This window comes from Lissotriton vulgaris, chromosome 2_1 (assembly GCF_964263255.1).
Source record: "Lissotriton vulgaris chromosome 2_1, aLisVul1.2, whole genome shotgun sequence".
NCBI classification, from domain to species: domain Eukaryota; kingdom Metazoa; phylum Chordata; class Amphibia; order Caudata; family Salamandridae; genus Lissotriton; species Lissotriton vulgaris.
The window spans coordinates 1082199110-1082225227 of NC_141687.1; positions in this window are offsets into that span (position 1 = coordinate 1082199110).

Consider the following 26118-nt stretch of genomic DNA (forward strand, 5'->3'; position numbering starts at 1 on the left):
AGGGCTTTACACCACAAACCATTACAACGCATTCGCCATTACAATGCCGCGGTGGAGTTATAATAGTAAATTGTGTTGTAATGGACAATGTGTTCTAATGGACTGCGTGGTAAAGCCCAGGTTTGTAAAAGTATTTGCGAAGTAATAAATTTAGGGTGGCACGCATCGTAAATGCATGTGGAGTAAAGTGTCCTATTCCTTACGGTTACCTGCTGATTGGGAGGGTATTTGCTATTTAGCTATATTATTTCCTAAGATGTATCATGTGTACTCTACACATGCATTAACAATGACACCAACAGACAGACGCGCCCATAGTAAAGAGGGAACACAGTTAGTGGGAGCTATTTTTGGTGCAATAACCACCAGTAGGAGTCATGCTGAATAACGAAAAGATTAGAAAACTGTCAACAGTCGTCAAGCTGGAAATTGGTACTTCTGGAGCTTTAGTAGTTATAAACAATGAACTCATAGCAATTAGATCATTGGTTTTGCAAAACAGATTAGCATTAGTAATTTTGCTGTGTAGAAAAAGGCATAGACTCCAAAATGCTAAAAACTCAGCATCGCTGCTCGCACATTCCTGTTGAGAGCAAGGATTTGAAAAAAAACCTTTCTAATCTAAAACCTGAATTAGAGCAGTTAGAAACACCTAATATTTTTGAAAACGATAGAAATGGGATACACACAATCAGAAACTGGTTTGCAACTGCAGGAGGAGGAATCCTCAAAGCTATTGTGATGTCAATGTTCATTATAGGGCTTTGTCTGCTTTTCTTTTTCACACTATTCAAAGGCTGCAGATATTGCATTAATGTAAGAAAAAGCTGAGAAGTGAGTTAGAGAATAGAAAAAGTATTTGCATTAAATGAACGTCCTAATGATGATTATAGAAAATCATTACAATTCAAAAGTTTGGAAAATAAGACAACCCAACTTATGATGAGAGTGCCATTTGAGAAGTTACATGCGAAAGTGTGATGATTAAGTTAAGCATCAGATGGGGGATTGAAAGAAAGTTTTATTAAAAAGCAAATGTTATATATGATGATTGAACTGATACGAAATGTAATATGTGCAAATGCAGTCGGTAGCTATACTTATTTGTTCTAGGTCTAAAAAGTGCCTAAAGCAGCTTTAGTTTATAGTGGCTTAGCCAAATGTGCTACGAAGTACATAAGAAGTTTAAAATGTGACCATACCCTTACATGTTTTTAAATGAAAACTTCACATAACACTGTAGAATGTTTCTGATTGGTAATGATGTTTGGAAAATGTGTGCTAGGAAGCTTTATCATTGAATCAAATTGTTTACACAAGAATATAATGCATGAATAAGAAATGTTGACCCTTTTAATATATTTTCCTAATTATTTAATGAAATGATTTGGTGCTGAAAAATATTTATTGGAGCTAATTTTTTTTTCACATTTTATTGTCTAGTTAAAATGCAATTTATTTTATTAGAAGGTTAGACATGCAGTCATGCTCATGGGAAAAGGAGGTTTGTACATGCAAAAGCCTCATACATAGAGACAATTGTACCTAACATGAGAAAGGGGGAGTAGAGTCTGCTCCTAGAAGATATCAAAGGCTTACTGGACGAGAGGAGAAAAACACTGCAACATTTTTTTTGACTAGTAATATTAGTGCATGTTCCTAGAGTAAGTTCATGCCTTTTTTCCAGACCCTGGCGCCATATGCTTAACATTTTCATAAAGCTGGAAGCTAACAGCTTAGTGCTGAAGGGTGAATGCTGTTTGGCCATACCTTTCCGAACTTGTTGCTGAATGCAGTTGCTACTCCTACTGCATGATTATTTTGCCTTCTTACTTGCTACTTTACTGAGTTTAAGGAACCTCTGTTCATGGGAAGATCTGCAGCTAATGACTAATTGAATTGGAGATTAATGCTTAATCTCATTCTTAGAATAGGGATTCTTTCCTTTATGGAACACACTTGATGTATTGGTGATTATGATTTGCTCTAACTATATTTTTTCGATCAATTCTGTTAATTGACTGATAATTGAACTAATGAACAAAGAGACTTTACTAAACTGTGAAAGAAAATAAAACCCTTAAAACTTACACCTAACTCTCATTATTGACTGAACTTAAGATAGTTATTGCAATTATAATTTATGTGATGTTAAGCTCCTGATCTTCTCATACATGATGACAAATGTTCTGTCACATAGAGAAAAGTGCACAGTTCTCACCAAGCGGGATCAGCCCTGTTTTCAATTCCTGCTCCTCCCCCTCATCAAGTCAGAGGTGGCCCATGCTGCCAACACCTATACTCCTTTGTCTCACTGTCTGGGAGCAATATAGAAAGACCAACTGCCAGCTACACCTAGTAATTGTAACAGTGGTGTGGAGCCCCCCGACTGGAGGTCAGTCGGTCCCGAGCTCACAACCGTGTTGGGCGGATTGTAATGAGCCCCTATGTGTGTATGCTAAGAGCCTGTGCATGTGAGTGTTGGTGCACGAGTGTGAGTGTGTGCACACATGTGTGTGAGTACCTCTCACAATAGCTGGTGCCACATCCAAAAAGTTCAAAACTAAGTGCCTTAGCATAACTGTTATATTGTACGTAATTTCTTAAAAAGGTTTAGATTGGAGTGGAAATAGTGTATGTCACCCCTTTAGTGTCAACACCTTCCTCAAGTCCGTTTGGATTGGAGTGGGAAAAGTTAATGTCACTCCTTTAGTGTCCAACACTTTCCCTGAGTCAGTTTAGATTGGAGTGGGAATAGTAAATGCCACCCCTTTAGTATCCATCTGTTGCCTCAAGTGGGTTCAGATTGCGATGGGAAAATTAAATATCACCTCTTTACTGTCCAACACTTTCCTCAAGTTGGCTTAGATTTGAGGTGGAATAGGAAATAATACTGCTTCAGGGGCCGATTACGATGTTGGTGGGACAGACACCGATGTGATGTCGGTATCAGTCTGACCAACATCTATACCGGTGCTCAGACTGCCGCATTACAATGTGATCAGTCAGACCGCATTGCCCCAGGGACCGACCAACAGCTTTCAATGGGCTCAAGGAGCCTATGGGGTGGTTGTCAGATTGTATACCCCACAATCGAAGGCGGTGCCTTCTCAGGCACCACCGAGAGGATTAAGATCCACCTTTCAGCCAGCCATTTCACTTGGGTTCTTCTGACATGAAAAGGTTGTCAGAAAGGTTTTTTTGGGGCCCGTAGCAGGATCTCTGTCTCCCGTAGCCCTCAACTATGGTGGCCCCTAAGCATCCGTGAATTGTGTGGCAGGCAACACATGATGCATGCCACAGGGTGCAGGGATGTTTACAAACATGCCTTTTGGCATTGGGGCTTGTGCTGTGGCCCTTTTCTGGGACCACAGGGTTTGGACAAAAGAAAGTGACAGCGCTGTTCCTGAAAAGGAGTGGTGTGCTGGTCACTAGCAAGAAGAGGGAAAGCATGGTGATTAGTGTTTGGAAACCTACCACTGGGTATCGATTGTGTTGGATATAATTGCCTCACACACCTTTGCAGGTGTCATGCTTCATCATCGGCAGTGCTCCTCATTGGGCAGGCTGTCCAATACCCAACGGGATCACCTCAAAGAGGGGCTCTTTAGCGGAGATCTTTTAATCCAGCTGCCTATGGGTGAAGTGCGGGTGTTGGGCCTGAAGGTTGTAGACGGAAAGTGTATTAAAATGAAGTAAAGGGTACCTGAGACTACTTTATTCTGGCGGTCCCTTGCTTCAATTAAAAATGAAGCTTGTCTAGGCTTTCTGGTATTGATGTTCCCTAGCTCAAGACTAGACTAGGAGGTGTTTAAAATCGGTCAACATGTTTCTCGCTATGGTGCATTGACACACGATTCATCAGGACCTCTGTGTTAAAGTCTACAAACAATAATTTTTATTTCAGGTTTATATACTCATTACCATTTGCGGGAATGTTGTACCTCAATTGCACTGTTCCTTGCCTAATAGTCAAGATTAAAATGCAACATCAATGACCGTCGGTTCGTACATCAGGGATTGGGCCTCTGTGTATTAGGCTCGGTCTCCTGAGTAGTAGGCAATCGTCCTACCCCTTCACCGCCGGCATCAGGTATATAAACCTGAAATAAAAATTATTGTTTGTAGACTTTAACACAGAGGTCCTGATGAATCCCGTGTCAATGCACCATAGAGAGAAACATGTTGACCGATTTTAAACACCTCCTAGTCTAGTCTAGAGCTAGGGAACATCAATTCCAGTAAGCCCAGACTAGCTTCATTTTTAATTGAAGCAAGGGACCGCTCAAATAAAGTAGTCTCAGGTACCCTTTACTTCATTTTAATCCACTTTGCGTCTACAACCTTCAGCCCCCACACCCCCACTTCACCCATAGGCAGTTGGATTAAAAGATCTCCGCTAAAGAGCCCCTCTTTGAGGTGAGCCCGTTGGGTATTGGACCGCCTGCCCAACGAGGAGCACTGCCGATGATGAAGCATGACACCTGCAAAGGTGTGTGAGGCAATTATATCCAACACAATGGATACCCAGTAGTAGGTTTGCAAACACTAATCACCACGCTTTCCCTCTTCTTTCTAGTGACCAGCACACCACTCCTTTTCAGGAACAGCGCTGTCCACTTTCTTTTGTTCAATACTTGCGCAGGGCACGGACAGCGGCTGGACCTTCCACTCCCCTAAAGTGGTACTTTCGCTCTGTTGATCACAATAGATCATTCTCCCCTCATTTTGTATACACACCACAGGATTTGGATCATAATTTTGGGCGGGACTACTGACTACCTGTCGGCCAGTCCCATTCCCGCAAAGATAGCAGTCGAACACTCGTCCGACCGCCACGGTAATCAGCCTCTTAGTGTCCAACGATTTCCCCAAGTTGGTTTAGATCGGAGTGGGAATAGTAAATGCCACCTTTTTAGTGTCCAACACCTTCCCCAAGTTGATTTAGATTGGAGTGGGAATAGTAAATGTGCCCCTTTAGTGTCCAGCACCTTCCTCAATTTGGTTTAGGTTGGAGTGGGAATAGTAAATGGCATTCCTTTAGTGTCCAACTCCTTCCCCGAGTTGGTTTAGATTGGAGAGGGAATACTAAATGTCACCCATTTAGTGTCCAACACCTTACCCAAGTGGGTTCAGATTGGATTTGGAATACTAAATCTTCTCCCTTTGGTGTCCAACACATTCATCAATTTGTGTTTTTTGTTGCTGTTTTTTTTACAATTTTAAATGTATTGTACAGTTTTGCATTTTAACAAATATATTTTAAAGGGCAGTTTGTGAGCCATAAATGCTCACCTAACTTTGAACCTTATATGGACATAATCCCCCTTAGCAAAGCATATATATGTGCAGTGTAGAAGTGGCACATTACCCCTAAGATTGTTCACATCCAAATGGGTTTAATCAGACAGAAACTGAAGAACATGTTTTCTAATTCTGCCCCAGATACGTATTGCTAATTCCAGTGTGCAAGTTAGGGGACATAAGGCACTATTGGGAGGCATTAAAAATTGTGGAAAGTGCTATGAAAGAAAAAATATTTTTTGCGGGTCAACAATACTTACAGTGGGCATGGAACATTAGATCAAAAGGGCTGCCCACATGGATTCTCTCAATTTCTTCATCTGGGTGCTAGTGGGCTAATATGGAAGATTGGAGAGCACGTCAGCCCTGTCACTATGGAATAATTGAGCAAACAAAATGAGATAATAGACGGAGCGCTTAAACTTTTCAGACACTCACCCCAGTCACAGATCTGGGTTGAATCCATCGTCATTCTTTAGGCCACTTTGCCACCTCAGTTTGCTTTGTGTGCCCTAAGTTTGCAGGGTATGCCCAGACGTGGGTCCCTTGCTCACTTGGCCACTGGATTCAAGCTAGCCTGGCTGATGAGGGGTGTTACCCCAAAACTGGTCCCAGGATGCTTGTTTCCATTTCAGGGAAGACCTGGCTTGGCATTTCGGGCTGAACTATTAACATAAGGCACAGGGTCAAGACTGATTTGCATATAGCTGGGTCTGTACTGAGGTGGTGAAGTGAGCTAAAGAACAATGAAGGATTCAACCCAGATCTGTGACTGGGGGTGAGTGTCTGAAAAGTTTCACAGCTCCACCCATCATCTCTTTGTGTTTGCTTTGTTTGCCCTAATTTGGCAGGGTACGCCCAGACGTGGGTCCCTTGCTCACTGCCACTGGATTCAAGCTAGCCTGGCTGATGAGGGGTGTTACCCCGAAAACAGTCCCAGGATGCTTGTTTCTGGTTCAGGGAAGATCTGGCTTGACAGTTTGGGCTGGATTGTTCCCATGAGGCAAAGTGTCAAGACTGATTTGCATATAGCTGGGTCTGAACTGAGGTGGCGAAGTGCGCTAAATAACGATGATGGATTCAACCCAGATTTATGACTGGGGGAGTGTATGAAAAGGTGCAGCTCTCTGTCCATCATCTCCTTGTGTTTACTGTAGAATAATTGCCACTGGGAGGCAAAACTCTGATAAGTGTCCACTGCTGCAATACTTATGCCTCTAAATTTGGCAGATATCGGGTATTAGTTGACAAATATAGGTGACCCTGAAGCTTCGTATGTACCTTAGTGATCAATTAGCATCTAATCCTTGCATTTGATGTACAGTCTGTACTTTTATTTGGTATTAACCGATAGCATATGACCAATGTGACACTAGCACGACTTCAGGACCCCAAAAAACTTCTGCTGGCCAGGATTTTCCAGCCAGCTTGATGGACCCTTTTAGCCCAGCCTAGGTTTTTAGAGGTTTTTGCTGCTAGCGGTTTTAGTTGTCAAGGAAGGAGGATGTTGTGGTATCTTTAAGTTGTTATTTGTTGTCTATTTTTGTGTCATTGTCTTATGCACATATCAATATGTGTAATGTTAATGTGCATTTTATTTGTATACTGCACTTTTATGGTCATTTGTCCGAAATAAAGTTAATTATTATTATTATTTTTAAAGAAAAAATACAAGTGATTACAAACTGAAGTAAATAAAATATTATTGTTCATTTTTTACTGTGAAAAAACAGTAGTACGAGTACATCACGTTTAGTATATTTGTAGAATATACATTTTTAATTGTTATTTTTCACTGATTACAATTTTTAAATATTTATTAACTTGTTCAAATACATTTTTTGATACGATTTTAAAATATGTTTTATTATGTAGAATACGGTAATCTCTTCATGTTCTTGTCATAACTGTTGCCATTAAAACATTCCAATCCCACCCTGCTATATCCACTCTTAGACATGCCACGTATCTACAGAAGACAGCATGATCAATCCTGCAAATCCTGCAAGTTGACCATATGTTCCGGTGGCATCCTATTGGATCATCAGCCTCAACCACTTCTGTGGTTGGGGAGCTAACCATCTAAAGGAGGAGCCTTCTCTAGGCAGTCGCAGATTGTGTCCCTGGTATTTAGGATTTATCACACAGCCCACCAGCTCCTTCTAGGCCATATCCATTGACCTAGTAGCAAAATAAAGCACAGAGTTCCCCGGAAAGACTGAGAAGGAAGAGTATGTAAGTGTATAGGGAAAGCCAAGAGGGGAAGGAAAAGGGAAATTCCCCTCTTGGGAACTAGAACCCTCACACACCCAGCAAGCTAGGTGTCATGCTTCATCATATGGGTCCTGCTCCTCGTCAGACTGGCGCTGCAATGTCTGACGGGCACCCGCGAAGGGGCTCTTTAGCGGAGATCTTTTGTTCCAGCCATATGGTGCATGCGTGTGAGAGGGCAGAAGAAATGTGTAGTCGTGAGAAGGTGGTGGTGATTAAAAAAGGTAAGTCAGTCCACAAGGATTTTTAATAGCGTGGCTGGCTCCCTTGGTTAAAAAGGTGGGAGGGGAGATAGAACGCTACGGAAGTAAGTGGCGGAGGTATCTAAAACCCTCTGGTTAGGTCTACATGTTTCATGCTAAACTAGCAATTCTTCAGGACCTTGGTGACTAGTACTACACAGTGAACTAAAAAGCTTATATACAACCTTGACTTGGTTGGTCTGTAATGAGCAGGCCAAATGGTCCTGCTTCAAGTGATGCAACCCTGGGAGTATCCCTAAGGTGCCCCGCAGTCTGCTCCTGTGGGACCTGCACAGAGGAGTCAGGGACCCGAACGGCCTGCAACACCTACCCCCACGTGGAATCCGTGGCGGATCCGGAGCGACCCTCATCTACAGCTAGCATCTCGGAGCAGCACTGCGCTTTCATAGCCTGCCCATGATTCTAGTGCTCTGCACTACACCACCATCGGAGGATAAAAGCTAGGTCCTGAAACCTTCTCATGGTTTTGGTTTTAGTAGTGAACAGAAACCAACTCATTAGGCAGTGTCCTGGAATACAGGGGACCTCTCTCGCATTAACATCAGAGAGCATCCCAGTGACTTCCTGCTAGTAGGTAGCAAGCATTGGGAAACACTAGAACATCTACTTTATCCACTTTATCCACTCCCTCCACCCCGCATCTCAGTCAATTGGCAAGAGTTGATTGATCAATCCAAGAGTGAGATACGCCCTATGTATCACATACAAATGTATACGTTTAAAACAAGCATTTCTCCATATTTTGGGTAATCTTTTCAATATGCCTGCCCAGTCACCTTGGTTTATGGGTTTCCCTAGTTTTTCCTCCCATCCGGCTAAGAGAGTGGTGGGGGGCAGCAACATATCCTCCCTTATCATCTTATAGAGGCAGGTGAAGGCTTTAATGGTCCCAGATGCCAAAACTTTATAACAGCAGCTCCTGTGGTGTGGCGTTTCTGACAGGCCCATACCTCAGTGTTTGCGTCCTGCAGTCATCACAGCACCATGGAGCAGAAAGTGGCCCACAGGCACATCATGTTCCACCCAAAACTTCTCAAACTGGAGGAGTACCTCTTTGCTAAAAAAAGTCACCCAGTATGGACGCTTCTACAGCTACCCACTCCACCACCTCCCGCCAGTCTCCTTCATGTGGTAGCACTTCTAAGAGTGCCATGGGAATATGGAACTCCACTTGCTTAGGCCCAGCAGCATTGCAGGATTTGAAAATTTGTGGTTTGGTCCTCGTTAGGGCACCTGAGTTTTATTAGCACTCTGATCAATTGGATGAATGTCAGGGATGGAAGGACTAATCTCTCATCCCAGTGTTAAACATTCAGGGGCCAATTCCGATGTCGGATGGAATCAGGTCCATCCGACATCGGTCAGGAGCCGTAACCGACCGACCTGCTGTCGTCCGTTACGGCCCTGCAAGTACGATGCGACCGAACCCTGTTCGGTCGCATTCGTATACTTCACAATGGAAGCATGCACTACGAGCAGAATGCATGCCTGCATTGTGTAAAGCAGCGGTGCAGTTCATCCTTGCACCCTTTGGCCGGCACCCCAAGGTGCCTGCCACTGGGTGCAGGGATCAACAGTGCCCCCAGGCCGCCATTTGGCGGCCTCGCACACATGGGGGCCCTGCTGGGGAACCAAAGACAGTTTTTGACTGCCTTTCATGCCAGAAACACTGGCACGAAAAGGCAGTGAAAAACTGCCATCGTACTCCCTCAGTCGTAAAGAGGCGACCAGGGGAGTACTAAAGGATTTCCGGATGGCAGACGGGCTCTCCGAGCCCATCGTAGGCCATCCGGAAATCTGAGTCGGATTCCATTCCGACCGAGCCCATCAGAATGGCTCGGTCGGAAAGGAATCCAGCCAGCACATTCCGATGCGGTCCGAACATGGTTTGGAGCCCTTCCGATCGGAATCGGTCCCTAAGTATTGCTATATCCGGACCCTCAAGGTGACCAGTCACTGCTATGAATCTGCCTGCTGGGTCAATCGGATCACCAGTATGTTGGAAGGAAACCCCTTGGCATACCCTGTACCCTTCACTTAGGCTGAATAGGTAGTATAGTAGGCTTGAATCCTCCACCTTTGCTGCTGTGCTGCCCCTTCCTTGGTTACCAGGTGCATTTCCTACAGCAGGGCCATATAGATGCCTCGCCTATTGATGTATGAAAATACTTTTTTTCTCTTGGCCGTGGTGTGCATCCCCCTAGCACTCCAGTATAAAAGTTTGCAGGTCATGGGGGTTGCCACCTCATGTGGCTAAAGACAATCAGTCGATGCCACCGGATCTTGATAACACAATCATATACTGCTATCCAACATTGGGACAGTGAGTAAATCACCCACTGGACACATCCCATACAGTCAAACAGCAAACAACCCAACTCCCATACCCCAGGACGAGAAGGTTAATGCACCCATCTAAACTTGCAGCCAAATCACTAACAATTGTGGGTGGACCCACATAAAATCGAACCGAAGATGACTAGTCAGACACACCTCACCTGGTTCTCCCACACTCATTCCATGGCAGTAAAAAAGAGTTTCGACCCAGGGGGCCGACAAAGCATCTCCACGGTACCCTCACATGCACATCAGGCTCTCCCCCAATCAAGTGGCCCTAGTCTTACATCATAGCACCTGCTTCATATGAGCTTGTCACTTGTCACATATGTGCAAGCTCCTATCAACACCACAACGTCACTTTTACCGACGTTGTGGTGGCGATAGGGGATACGCCTTATGTATAAGGCAGCCTTAAGCCACTTAACAAGGCAGCGTTAAGCCACTTAACGTGGCTTAACGCTGCCTTGTACATGAGGACCCCTTTCATGCTATGGTTAGCGTGAAAGGGGTGGGCAGTGGATGTTGCGGTGGGCGCTTCACCGCAACACCCATTCATTTTTACGGTGACACTATCTACAAGGGTGGCGTATATAGGAGGCAGCACCAAAATTAAGACCAGGTAAATTCTGGTCTTAGGTTGACAAAACAAGGAGAAATGCATTATTTCTCCTCGTTTTTACTTTTTCCATGTGTGTTGCCTTGTGACTTTCTAATGCTCACTTCCAGGCCACAAATGTACTTGTAATCCGGTGGGTGGTTTGCAGATGAGTTTGGTGGTGTGGAAGATGGTTGTTGGTGAGGAGGCCTACCCCCTCACTGCCAAACTCGTAATCAAGCCCAGAGTTTTATTTCGTAACTTTTTTTTCGGGGTGGGAAATGTGAAATGCTATGTGTATGTTATCATTATGTGGAATTGTTTGTATTATATGTTGTTTTTAATTGATGTTATGTATTGAATTTTTCCAAGTTGGTTGTTTGGTTGTTGTAACATTTAAAAAAAAAAAAATATATATATATTATATATTTTATGACTTCAGTTTTTAATAACTTGGTGATTTTCTTTATTTGTTTCACTGATGTCAAAGAATATTTATATTATATTTATAATAGTATCTAAAAAGAAGAAGATTTTTTTTATTGCACAATTAATTAAAATCTTTGCAATTGCTAATAATGAGGTACAGAATAAAATGTATAAGTTAAAAAGTTAAGGTAAAAAAGAAAATGGTTTGTTGGTTTAGAGCATGTTGTAGATTTTGAGGTTTTTGGTGCGTTGATTTTTAATTTATAATATGCTTTGGCTATCATAATGTAGTGTACTCCTTTGTTATTTTTGAAGACTTTGGGCCCGATTCACATAACTAACTTACGACAAAATCCTAAACTTACTGCTTTTGGTAGAAGGCATTTAGTAGTCCTAAATTAGGATTTTGTCTTTAATTAGAATTTTGTCTTAAATTAGGATTTTGTCCTAAATTTGGATTTTGTCTTAAGTTAGGATTTTGTCCTAAATTGGGGGTTTGTCCTAAGTTAGGATTTTATATACAAATCAAGACTGACTCTGGGAGTCTGTATACCAGTCTCTACAGAAAAAGTAGTGAACGGAACACCCTTCTTAGATACACAAGCCACCACCCGCGTAACCTCAGGGACAACTTGCCATTTCGACAGTTCCTGAGGGTACGGAGGAATTGTACTAAGAAGGAGGACTACTTTGACGAGCTCTCACTTCTGATTGCCAGACTGAGTGGACGTGGTTATCCTTTAAGACTTCTCAAACAGGCACGCAAACGAGCCTGGCATAACCACAGAGAACACTTACTCACTCCAAAATCACAATCTACTAGAGAGGACCGTTTGGTATGTGTTACCACATTTAACACGAAAAGAAGTGCTATAAAAAAGACTATCAATCGTCACTGGCACCTAGTAAGTGAAGAATTAGGAAACACCGCCACCCCTCCATGCGTTTCGAAAGGGCAAGAATATTAGGGACCATTTGGTAAAATCCCTTCTCCCCATGACCCGTCAGGTGAGCCAAACCACACTCTGGGGTCTTCCACCACTGCTAGGACATAACAAATGCGGGTCCTGCAAGACTTCTTTGCTAACGATTGAATGCACCACATATACACACAATAACCAGATGTATACCCTAAAACAATACAGTAATTGTAACACGTCTGGGGTGATATATGCCATCTTGTGCCCCTGTGGTTTCCTATACATCGGCCAGACCATCCAAAAAGTAAAATGCCGTTTCCTACAACATTGTAGTAGGATGCATTGCAAAACACAAGGTGCGCCATTAGTGGACCATTTCACTACCTTTGAACATGATTCCAATAGCCTTAGATGGTGGGTTATCGAAAAGGTGGTACCAAACCCTAGAGGGGGCGATCTCAGTAGCATTCTCAGTAAAAGAGAATGTAGATGGATACATTCCTTAGATATAGTCAACAAAGTGTTTAATGAGCAGGAGGAGATAAATTGACAGGTGGCACTTATAGGATTATAAGGTGGTCTAAATACAATGATATGTATGTTCCCCTTTGTCAGTAGCGTTGAAAGCATGAAATGAGATATTTCCTATTTTTTTTTTTTAAAACCTTTATTGCACATTGTATAGTACACAGCGGAAAGCCTACAACCCAGTGGGCCGGCCGCTCACACGGTTCGTGATTCAAAATGCAGCATTTCAAAATAGTCATTAAGCCATCAGTCTCTGTATATATCCAAATAAGGTCGCTGCAAAAGAAAAGTGCATCTCAGATATCTGTGTCGACGCTGGATGAGGTTTTTGATTTTACTTTTTTTTTAAAACAACAAATTTCAACTTCAAACTTTAGGGATAGTATTACGATCTTGCATGAATCAACACAGTTTGAGTTACAAGTGCCTCTTGGGAGAGGCCTACTCTAATCTTATACCCAGGTACTCGATCGCTCCCCACCAATTTTACCCTTACATCCACCCCCTGCTTCCCACGTATCAATTCTAATAGGAGATCCCGTACAGTATCCTTGGCTTCCCTTCTCCTCACACATCTCACCTAGCTTCACCCCTCTTTCTCTTCCTCGTCAGAGACATCTTGATCATCTTCCAGCAAGGGATCACAAATTTCCCCCCTGTACACATTCCATTTAGTCCAAACCTTATTCCATTTCCCTGGGCAGGCCCGGTTAGAATAAACTGCCCTTTTGGTTACCATCACCCTGTCCATATTCAGACACCATTGTGACTTGGTCGGCATTTCTGCCGCACCCCAGCGCTGTGCGATGTCTCGTTTTGCCACCATTAATCCTACCGTGACCCAGAGCTGTTCAGATCTGGAAAGGTCGGTAGGCTCCCATATGTTTAGTAAGCACCTCCGTGGGTCAGGCAACAGCGACAGATCCAATGTTTGCGAGATTGTGCGGAGTATCTGTTTCCAGTATTCCCGAATCTTGGGGCATTCCCATATGGTGTGGAAAAATGTTCCTTCCTCCCCACACCCACGAAGGCAGTAAGGATGTGGTGTCCTATGGATGTGGTGTAACATGGTCCTAGTGTAGTAAACCCTGTGTAGTATCTTGAGTTGTACTAGCCGCAGTCGTGCCGAGATGCCCACCTCCTTAGGGGACCCAAGTGCCTCATTCCACTCATGTTCGTCCATTTCGCTAGTGTCACCCTCCCATTTCGCCTTTAACAGGAGTGTTGGATCCGGGAAATTATTGAGCAGTTTGCGGTAAGTGAGTGATGTTGCCCTTTCCATCATACAATCAGTAAGGAGGCGGTCTTCCAATGGCGAGTACTCGGGCAGAGGTGTGTCGGGGGGCAGGGCTGCGAGCAATGCATGTTGTATTTGGATGTACCTGTAAAGTTCCCTGTCACCAAGGTCGTATAATTCTTTTAGTCGGGCAAAAGGTATCACCCCATTCCTCTCCCAAAGATCACCCACCGTGGAAATCCCTATAGTATCCCAGTGTGTAAAACCCTTGCTGTTCCTCATGTTGCCCAGCACCCGAGAGTCCCACAGCGGGGTCATCCTGGTGATCTTCCCTTTCCAACCCAGCGCTGCCGTTGCTGTATGCCACAACTGAACTGTTAGTCTAGTGGGCCCCAGTAAGGCACGAACTTTACGGTGATCATACAACGGACCCAACAGGCTGTTCGTGCCCAATTGTGCCCTGTCGGACTGGAACGCCGGCTCGGTTTGAGGTGCGTGAATCCATTGGTTGATCGGCTTAAGGTCTGCTGCCCAGTAGTACAGTCTTAAGTTAGGTAGTGCAATACCCCGGTCGTACCAGCCTCTGTGCAGCTTGGATTGTGCAATGCGTGCAGGGAGGTTCCCCCATAAAAGGTTGGAAACCAGCGCTGCCACTTTCTGGAAAAACCTAGGGGCTACAGGATAGGGTGTATTTTCGAGGACATACAGAAAACGTGGCAACGCCATCATTTTATAGAGTGCAGCTCTACCCAGGAGTGTTAGCGGAAGACCCGACCAGAACGTAACATCTCGTTTAAGTCTATCCAAGTGAGGCTTCAGATTCTTATCCATGAATTCCGTTGGGTCCCTAGTGACATGAATGCCCAGATACTTAAACGATGAGCCCACTATCGTTAGTGGGCACGCCTCGCCAAGGTTCGGGGCCTGCCCCTGCAAAACATACAGTTCCGACATATTCCAATTCAGCGTATAGCCGGAAACGCTGCCATGGGTGTCACAAATGTGTAACAAAGCCGGCACTCCGCATTCGGGGTCTGTTAGATAAATCAACATATCTTCTGCATATAAAGACAGTCGGTCCTCCCATCCCCCACTCCATGATACGCCCTTGAGGAGAGGCGAGGTCCTTATGAGGGTCGCGAGATGTTCCAAAGAGATAGCGAACAGCAGGGGTGACAAAGGACACCCCTGCCGTGTGCCCCTCCCCAGCGGGAACGTGCGCGAGATATGGCCATTAGCTACCACGTGTGCCATCGGGTCAGTGTATAATAGTTTGACCCACGCAATAAAGCGGGGCCCGAATCCCAAGCGCTTCAGTGCCTCAAAAAGATATGCCCATTCCACCAGATCAAATGCCATTTTAGCGTCAAGCACCAAAATTACTGCTGGTGTGTTGATGGAATCTGCTCTAGCCAGCACACCGTGCAGCCTTCACAGATTCAACGCTGTGTTTCTGTGTGGCATAAATCCGGATTGATCCGGGTGTATAATCGACGACAGATGGGGCAGGATTCTTGTCGCTAGGAGTTTAGCCAAAATCTTAACTTCGGCATTTAGCAAGGATATGGGGCGATAAGAGGAACACTCATCAGGTGGTTTGCCCAGTTTAGGAATAGTTACGATGGTCGCCGCTCGCTGATCCGGCGGAAGGGAACCCTTCTCTAGACATTCTGTAAACATTCCCAATAGATGTTCACTGAGGGTCCCAGGCACTGCTTGGTACCATTCAATGGGTATGCCATTGGGTCCCATTGCTTTGCCCGGGTTTAGGGCCCGAATCGCCAGTTGGATTTCATCGGCAGTGATGTCCGCTTCCAACTCATTTGACGCTTCCGGTGACAATGTTTGGACCTCGATCGTAGCTAGGAGGTCTTTGGCCATCTCAGGTGTGATCACACGTTCCGGGGTGTACACCCGTTCAAAGTGGGTAGCGAGTAGCTCCGTGATACGTCTTGGGTCTGTGTGTACCGCCCCATGTTCGTCTTTCAGACGTTGGATCCCCCTGGAATTACCCTCCCGCTTATCAAGCCACGCCAGCATTTTCCCAGCTTTTTCACCCACCTCGTATATTCTATTTTGAGTGTCGGTTATGTGCCCTTTTACTTGGATGCGCAGGTGGTCGTTATATAGTTGTTGTTGAAGGGTGAGTGCGTGAAGGGTTGATGGAGAGGGGTGCTGTTCATGGGCCGCGGTCCGTTCCTGTAAAGCCACCTCCAGATTGACCAATTCCTGAGACAGCTGTCTTTTATGACCCGTAATGGAGCTAATGGCTTGTCCCCGCAGGACCGTTTTATAGGCTTCCCAAAGTGTCTCGGGGGAGCGCACTAAGTAAATGTAAATGTAAATGTATGAAACTTATATAGCGCAGGACTTACCCTGGGGCATCTCCGCGCTTGCTTAGGGAACCCGTCCTGGTATTCCCCTGTGAGATAGCCCTGGAAGGGTATCCACAAGGTGAAAGCCAGGCATCCCGCCGCGAAGGGCCCATGTGGAGATTAAGCAAGTTATTGCCCAGAGTCGCAGAGTGTGAACCCGTGAGTCGAGAAGGCACCGGAGCGAGAATTATCGAGTCCGTGGGATTATTGAGCCCAAGACCCGCCGAGGCGGGGAATTGAACCCTGGTCCAGGGCCGAACCTCAAGCTCCAGGTCTGCCGCCTCTAACCCCTGAGCCACACTTCTCCCCCACACTTCCAAGTATATGTTTTCTTGGAAGTATTGCTTTGTTTTTCTTTTAAGGGCCTTGCGAACCTGTGGAACTTTAAAGTAGGTAGCGTGAATGGGGTAAAGGCGTTTGCGTGATCGTGCCTGTGAAGAAAGTGTTAGCGTGAGTGGCGAGTGGTCTGAAATCCCTCGAGGGTTAATTACCATTGCATCTATATGTTGGAGGCCCTCTCCCAGCGTCAGGAAGTGGTCAATGCGAGAGAGGCTACCATGCACAGCGGAGTGGAAAGTGTATTGTTTCGTGCCAGGGTGTAAATGTCTCCAGATGTCAGTCAGTCCCATGGCCGCTGCAAACCGCTGGAGGTAGGAGACCCCCCCGCCTGAACCGACGTGGGGTGTCTATCAAGTTGTGTGTCCATAACTGCATAAAATCCCCCCCCAGGATGATCTCGCCCTCGGGGAGAGTCAGAAGGAAGTCACCTAGTTTTGGGAGGTGAACCGAGTGCAGTGCCGGTGGGATATACACTGAGACTAAATTAAAAAGTTTCCCCTCCCACTGCCCCTGCAAGGCCGCGAAGCAGCCCTGGTCCTCAGTCTTAGTCAGTAAGGGGATGAATCGTGCGCTTTTCTGTATTAGGATACCGGTCCCCCTGGAACCGGACGTTAACTCAGAGTGGACCAACATTTCATATCCACGTCTGTCCAATGCCTTTGTAGCCCCCCCTACCAGATGAGTTTCCTGCAGTAGGGCTATGGTGGGCTGTTGTCTTTTAATTGCGGTTAGTACCAACCCTCGCTTGACCTTGTCCCCTAGACCTCTCACATTCCAAGACAGCAAATGTAAGGGAGGGCACTGTGACTCAGGGTCCACTACCCCCCTGCCGGGACAGAGTTATCAGCCATTAGGTACTTCGGGATTCATGATGTATTGGCCAAGAAGTGGATCTGGTATGGTGGCTATGCCAGTGCATAGCGAAGAGCTAAGGGACATCACGGGGGCTTACGATCATTGTCCATCCCACCCATCATGTACTGACTCATACAGGGATTAAAACATTGTCTTCGACCGTATACATACATTCCTAACTGTAACAATACAACCCCCCCATCCCCCCTCCCTGCTACCCTGCCTAACGGACTTTCAACTGCCCGCCCCCCCCAACTGAGCAGAGTGCTTAACCCATCCCGCAACCAGAGTACTTGCGTGTAGGGGGGAGAGCGTCTCCCCGAGCAGGCGGCATCCCTGCATGCCGCAGGGGTGTTCGTGCCAGTGTCCAGCTGCAGCTTATACAACAGTGTGTAAATGGTCGGCGATTGCCCTGTTCAAGAGAATTGGAGTATGGGGTTCATTCTTCACCACCAGCCCCCGCAAAACCACGGGACGGAGAACTCTCCGCTCCTCCACGCCCAGACGTCTGTGAGCCAGTTCTGCTGTCGATTCTACGATCCTGGTCGGACTTGTGTCGCCTCCGCTGCCGGTCCACAGTATGCCATCCCTCAAGCCAGTCCCGGGCCGTTTCCGGAGTATCGAAAAACCATACTTTTTTGTTCGCGACCACTCGCAGCCGGGCCGGAAAGAGCATCGAGTACGGCAGCTCCTTTTCCCTCAAAGTTTTCTTTACCTCCAGGAACGTTCTGCGCTTCCTAGAGACCTCTGCCGTATAGTCTGGGAAGAAGGCAATTCTTGAGTTCTGTATTTGGATCAGCGGCGCCACCCTCGCGGCCTGCAAGATGGCGTTGTGGTCCCTGAAATTGAAAAGTCTCGCCAGTATTGGTCTAGGCAAACCACCTGTCTTTGGTTTGCCCCCCGGCACTCTATGGGCCCGCTCCACCAAAAAAAAGTTCGAGAGGCCTTTGGGCTGGAGTCTGGTTTTGATTAACTCTTCCACATAGAGGTCCATGGCGCCCTTGTCTTCAGATTCCGGCACTCCTAAAATTCGAACGTTATTGCGCCGGGAGCGCCCTTCTTGGTCATCCAACTTATCTCTGAGTAGTTTGTTATCCGTTTGCAGACGTTCCACCGCCGTTTGTAACTCAGACACATCTTCGACCAATGATTTAGTGACCACCTCCACCTGCTTAACCCTTTCATTCATTTTCTGGAGGTCCGCTCGTATCAGGGTGACTTCTGTGGCTGTCGCTCCTACCGTTGCTTGCACCTGAGCCAGCGCCGCCAGAACGTCCTGTAGTGTGGCCTTCTTCGCCCCCTCAGACTCCGATGTTTTCCCCGCATTTTTACGCTGTTCTTGGGGAGGAGTCTGTCTCTCGTAAGCGAATTTGTCCAGTTTTTCCTGAGTAGTGGTATTCCTGGGGCCTCTGTTGGACATGGCTGTAGTCTGACGATCCTTTTGGACCAACGCAGGTCCGTGATCAAATCAAGGAGGGCCGGTGTTTCGTTACCCTGCCGTCGTCTGTGGGAGGTCACGTTAGTCGACCGTTGCAGTAGTAGGCACCTGGGAGGTCTCCAAGACCGCAGGTCTTCATCGCTCCGCCATGGCGGGCGGTTCCGCGGGGGTGGTTGCTGGGAGAGCCCGGGGCACAACGTGCAGCCAACGCCCAAAATGGCGGGTCCGGCCGCCTGAGCCCCGGCGTTATCTGCGGCGCCTCCGGGCGTGGTCAGCGAATATCTACCGCCACAGCCCGTCTCGGGGCCCCACGTGCATCACCGGGCCGCCGGAGGATGATTACGGATTGTTCTGGCAGTGCGTCCCGGACACCGGTACTTCCGGCCAACCACCGCCGCTAAAAGATTATTTCCGGCTGGGTCCCAAGTTTACGCAACTCCGCTGCCTCCAGGAGAGCGCTAGGCCCCACCTCTCGCCGCCTTCTGCCAAGCGATGTCGCGCTGTTTCAGGGACTTCGCCGTCCCAAGATTGGACCACCGGGTGCTGCACGGCCTCTGGGTCCGATCCACCCCTCTAAGCACCTCGAAAATCAGGATAAATATGACGGATTTGAGTGGGAAGCCGCCTCGTCACGGGAGCCTCTCTAAGCTGCGGCCGCCATAGCTGGCTGCTAGCCACGCCCCCCTTTCCTATTTTGTTCATTCTTGGAATGCATGTGTTTTCAATTGCTTTCTCATGTTACAATAGTATAAAGTGCTGTTTGTTATATTGTCTTAATTGGAAATGTACCTTATGTTTCATGTCACAAGTGAATAATTGTTACACAGTCTTAATTGTAAAAAAAAATTGTATGTTCAATGTCACATTGATTTGTTCAGTTAGCGCTTGAACTGCTTTTCCAATTATCTTCACAAGCGTTTTTTATCCTAAGCATATCTCTCTAACGTGGTTTCTGTAGAATGACATCTGCCTAGAGCCTTACGCCCTTGAGAACACTGCGTCTGTATTTCAGCGGCGTTTCTATGACAATGGTAAACCTTGCGACTCTCTGATAGTCCCTTTTTCCATTTCCATGACATTGAGCGACATCTCTTACCGTTTAATGCACACGAGACTTCGTCTCGTGCTTGTTCGAGTTGCAGCTACGCGCAACACGCCGATTATATACGCTGGCTCACAGTATTGTTGAGGTAAGCTCGCAACTACTGATCCTTTGTCTAGATTCTACATGTTTTTTTAAAACACATGAGTATACCGATAGGCTGTTCCTTATTATTACAGCCATATGAACCTTTGGATCCCCGTGAGACTGGTTTAAAAGATACGCTGACGTATTACAGCCATATGAACCTCTAGATCCCCGTGATACTGGGTTAAAAGATACACTGACATAATAAAGCGATAAGGTAAGCCTTGATTGTGAATGCATACTCTGCATTGGAAGACTTTTTAGATTCTGTTGGTGGCTGTTGGTAACTCCAATACCTATTATTATTTCAGCCCATTGATTTCTTTGGGATCCACAGTACAGAGGAGCGAAACACATTTATTGAATCAGCTCCCTCCAGGTACACTACTTCTATATGGATTGTTGGCACTACCATAAGTATAGCTGTAATCTGGGCTACCTTGATCATACCCTAATTAATTCTTTCAGGTGTGATACAATTGTTGAGATAAAGTGATCTCCTTCTATGAAGTGACCTTACCACACACAGTTCACCGTAAGGGTAAGAATTATTGCCCACCTTTTTCATGCCAGAATTATTCCTGAGATGTATTCCTTATATCAAATAATGCAACAGCCTCATTCTAATCTCTTTCTCCTAGGGTCATTCAGCAGCCCCTGGTTGTCCCTTTCTCTATAGTCCTGATGAAGCCTCTCATGGCCAAGGTCTAACTATCCCAAAGGCCCTAAGACGAGTCGAAACGTCAACGCTCTTGTTGTTCTCAACCTGGACCCTGTTTTTCATTATATTTTTGTGCATTCACAATTGGAACAATATGTCCAGTTTTGTGTGAATATTTCTGTAAATATATGCATGATTAATATGCTTTACGGCCAGGTCTAATAGGACGGTGATTAGTCGAAACGATCCTTTGTATATATATATAAACAATTGTAAAGATTTTATGTCACTAAACCTAATGATCTTTCTCTACTTCCTTTTCACCCAACACAATTCTCAATCACCCTTCCTATTGCACGCCTTCTGGGGCAACCTTCATTCTTTTGAATGACTAAAGAGTAATTACGTTCTACAACCTAGATCCAATGAATTAAAATTGTTTCTATTTTTGTATTTTTTTATTTTTGGCTTGTTGCTTTCTTTCTTCCTTTGATTAATATATTGATTTGCTGGAGCGGAATCATGGAATATGCTCTATAATTTGGTTGAATTGATAAACATGTACTGATTGATTCAGTTTAATGAAGTAAAAGGTCTAGGACCAATTTTTTTCTAAACACCAATGATGAGGAGCAGACTGGTCCCTCTGGTCTGCCTCGGCACACTGCTACAACGAATTGGTAAAATTAAGGATAAGGGTCTAATTTTTTTATTTTATAAAAAAAGAAAAAAAGAAATATGCTGTTGTAACTTTTTAAAAATGCTTGTGATTGATTTCTCAAAATTGTGTTAAATCAATACAAACAAACACAAAATCTCAAACATTCATTATTTGTATCCATACAGATCAACTCCCATTAAAAGATGGAGATCAGGAGGGCCATCACCAAGAAAGTGGGTACCCTGGGTTCTACTCTCAGTTCAGCATCAACTACAGGAAGTGATGGGAGGACCTCGGTTGCTTGACCAAGGAGTCAGCAAACTCAGCCAGTCCTCCCAACATTCAAAGTATGTGCACAACCCTGACCCCCCTAATGGCCTTTCCTGAGTTTGATTAGAAGTTGAGAGCATGACAGCAGCATCAAGATGGTAAGTTCTTTTTGTGTTTTGCCTTTTAAATAACTATTTTTGTTACAGTAACAAATTATGCCTTCGACATAAAGCTTGACACATACCCAATGCACAAGAATACTTCTTGAAGGTATATGTTTTACACAAGATGCATAATAATGTGTTTCGTATATTACTTTGTGGAAAGTGATACCTTGTATTTCTGATCACTTCCAAAGGACAGTATTGAGCAGGCACATGCCTGCCTAAAAAAAATAATTCATGGATTTGTTTTGATGTTATAAGGGACAGCTGTATCAAACAGGCCAACATTGTTAATTGTGTCAGGTGTGAATCTCCATCATGATTTTGAAGGATGTTACTTTAACCCTATTACAAGTGACATAGAATTAAATACACTTATGTTACAGTGGATGTTCCAAACGTCACATTTGTGGGTTCATGTTATAAACAAACAACAGTGAGCATATGAGCCAAAATGACTAGAAGCATAAGATTAAATGGCTACATTTTTTTAATTAAAAACTTACTACAAATATGTTTTTAAGAAAAAATACAATTTGCATATAAGCCAGTCTTTTTTTATGAAAAATGTATTTGATAGGCATACATTTAAAAAAGAAACAGACAGGAATGTGAACACATTGATGACAAAGGGTCTCATTACGATGGCTGGCAGACATCAGTTCGCCCACCATCTTTGTGGTGCTGGGACCGCCCACCGTTAAGGCGGCGGTCCTGCTGAGTGGATTAGGATGTGCTCTCCACTATGGCAGGTGCATCTAAGGCCCTGATCATTGCGGACGGTGTTGCTGGCTGCAGCACCGTTCGCATTGCCAAAATGCCACGTAGTGCATTTCCATGCACAACGCGGCAGGTGCCACGCGATGCCTGCCACCTGTGCATGGAAATGTAGGGGGTACCATGGGTACCCCACAGTACACATACACCCTCCACCCACACATAGGGGGCACACAACGGGGCCCCAAACCCAGGCTCTGCCAGCCTTTCCATGGCGGACAAGTTTAAACAAGATCGAACTACAAGAAGCCAAAAAAAGCCACGCAAAGAAGGTTTGGGCAGCAAAACGTGCCCATTGTGAAGCACAATGGCTAATAATTTTTTTGATTTGTTGAGCCCGGGAAAATCACAGGAGTTTTGGAAGTACATTTGCAACCTGGGCAGAGACACAAATATTAGATAAAACTCCCTTGAAGCCTCTACTTGGGTTGTCCATGTAAAAGCACTATATACTAATGATGGCGCTGCTAACATGCAAATTGACACACCCATGGTTGGAGACAATCTAGGCACATACACCTAGCTGATGGCTCCACCGGGGAAATTGCTTGTCTCTAAAATCATTAAAAACATCAGACAAAACGCTGCTCCAGGTCCTAATGGTCTCCCTGGACATCTATTCAAGGCAAATATCGACTTTTGGTCCACTAATCTGACCCACTTGTATTCTGAATGCTGGCTCCGGGGGGACGTACCAGACTCATGGAGAGGCTCGCTTTTACAGCCCATCCACAAAAAAGGCCCAAAAACTGAACCTACCAACTACCGCATGATCGCCCTGCTTGATATTGAGGGAAAAGCTTATGCCAGCGCCATCTTGAGGGCCCTCGTAGACTGGACGAGCGCAGAAGGCATCCTTCCATTTTGTCAACCCGGTTTCAGACCAGGGTCTGCCGCAGTCGACAACATCATCGCTCTTTCTTTCCTGGCACATCGCGCTCGGAAAAGCAATAGCCTTCTCCTCTTCGCATGCTTCATAGATTACTCGTAGCGTTCGATGGGGTAGACCTTGCAATTCCGTGGAACAAGCTGGTCCAATGGAACATCAACCCGGTACTGCTAAGAGCGATACAGTCCACTTATCAAAAAACATGGGTGCGAATTAAACTCTCGAGGGACCACGCATCAGCTAAGATCAACCCAGACAGTGGCTTTAAACAAGGGTGTGTGCCCCACTATTGTTCAATTTATACACAGCGGACATGGAGAAGGCTCAGACCGGGGCTGCCCTGGCCACCCCAAAGATTGGTGGAAAAAAATATATTTTCATGCAATACGCTGATGACTTGGTTCTTTTTGACCACATGAGAATGGGGCTACAGAAGGTGCTGACGGCTCTTGCCACGTACAACGACAAAAACAGGCTTGTAGCAAACCCGAGCAAGTCAAAAGAAATTATTTTTGTTCACTACCCTAGGAAGAAAGCTATAAAATGGAGACCAGGCAACCTCCTTGTGGACTCCACGCAGCGGTACACCTATTTGGGCATTTGTTTCCAGGAATCGGGGCTCGCAAGTGCCCACCTTAAGTCTATCCAAGCCAAAGGTAAATCCATCACCTATGCCATTTGCAATCTGCAAGCAGCCTTACATAGCCCGTCCACCACGGCCATTAATAGAGTTCTTAAAGCCAAACTTATGCCGGCACTCAACTATGCCCTACAGGCATTCCCGGGCAAACTGAGTAACGAATTAGAAAAAATTCAGTGCAGATCATACAAGAAAGTCTACCATCTTCCAAGGTGTACTAGAAACACCCTTGTTCGCCTGGAGTTCTCGCTCAACCAGCAAAACCTGGAAGAGTTGGCCGCCGTAAGTAAATATTACTTTTTAACAACGGCAGCACAGGAGAACACATTAAAGGCAGTCTTGAAATGTATTTTCACAGAGCCTGAGAACCCCTGGTCGGCCACCCTCGAAGTGGCTAAGACCCAGCTCAAACTTGCCACGGACTCATGGAACCCTGAATATGTCAAATATTTTGCCATCAAGAATGCGATAAAAAAACAAGTGCGTGTGCGGTCACGGGAACTGCATCTGGACTCCCTGAGTAGAAAAGACTTGCATAAGACCTTGTGTCTCCCGCACACCGAGCATACTCCCAAACATCATCTCACGCAGGCGGTGGGCCGTGCCGCCCTCCATAAGATTTTGGCTTATATACTACACCCATTGCCCCTTAAAGAACTATATTCCTGCGGTAAGGCCAGCTTTGAAGTCCGGGAATGCAGGTTCTGCAAGTATAAACGTGAGTCCTTGGCCCACCTCCTGTTCTGCTGCCCGGCAGTTCGCCTGGCCCGTAGTCTTTACCTCAGGCCAGTACTAAGACAATCGGGGTCACGCACCGCAGAGGAGGGGATTACTCATCTGTATACCCTGGCCACGGTAAAGCACATGGTGGCCTTCGGAAAGTTCATCTTTCAAGCTTGGGCTAGGTTGATGGCTTCCACAGGCCGGATTCCAGAGTCTCCTGCCGGCCCATGAATCTTTGCCCAGCATGCTCTGCACCTATGGACCTTTTGCAATTTCCTTGATTTTAACTTTTGTAATGTTGTTACCTTTGTATTTTGGTTTTATGTAATGGTTTTTAGTAACCAAACAAATAAATTCATTTATTCTAGCCATGGAAAAGGCTGGCTGACTCCAGCATTGTATGCTGGCAGGCCGTGCCTGCTAGGCACCGTCACCATTTTACCCGTGCTGACCGATCTGCCAGGCAATCGTGACCTTTGCCTGTGGCTGAAGCGTGGAGGGCGGTCTATGTGACCGCGGCGGTCACAAAGCAATTCCCCCCGTCATCCTAATGTCACGGGGGAAATAGGAGTTAGATGGCGGAGGGACCGCCACCGCTGGCAGTTGGCAGTCCTTCCATCATATTGAGCCCCAGAGTAACTAATAAAGAAAAACATTATTTTTATGTCCTTTGTCATGTCCAGATGATAAATCATTGAATAACAAAATTGATTACTTAAAGGGGCTTTTGAAGGTAGAATGTTCCTTCACATTTATGTTGATCCCATCCTGAAAACTCAAAATCAGACACAGAAAATGACTCTTTAGAAAATGTTAGAAAGACATCAAGGTAAATATATATGAAACAATGTATTTAAAAACTACTGTAATGCTGTACCAATTTTTGTCTTAAGTGAAATCCAGAATATTTTTTTATGTTTTTCACAATGGTGAAACAAACTAAAAATAAGTTGAGAGATTTTGAAGTCTACTTTAAACAATGTTTATCTCTGTTCTGAAGTGGATTAAAATGTATTAAACCCTATGTATTTACTCATACTGTAGAAGTAATTTGAAACTACCAAATATTTGAAACTACACAAAAAGGTATTTTTGAATTTCTTCCATAGCATAAGTAAATACATGGGGTATGATACATTAATACGCAACTTAAATACTGAATCTATAAAATGATTTATGACATTTGAAAAAATACTTAAGAGCCTGATTGGACCGTTGTCGCTTTTCAGCAGTCCAACCTCCTGAATATG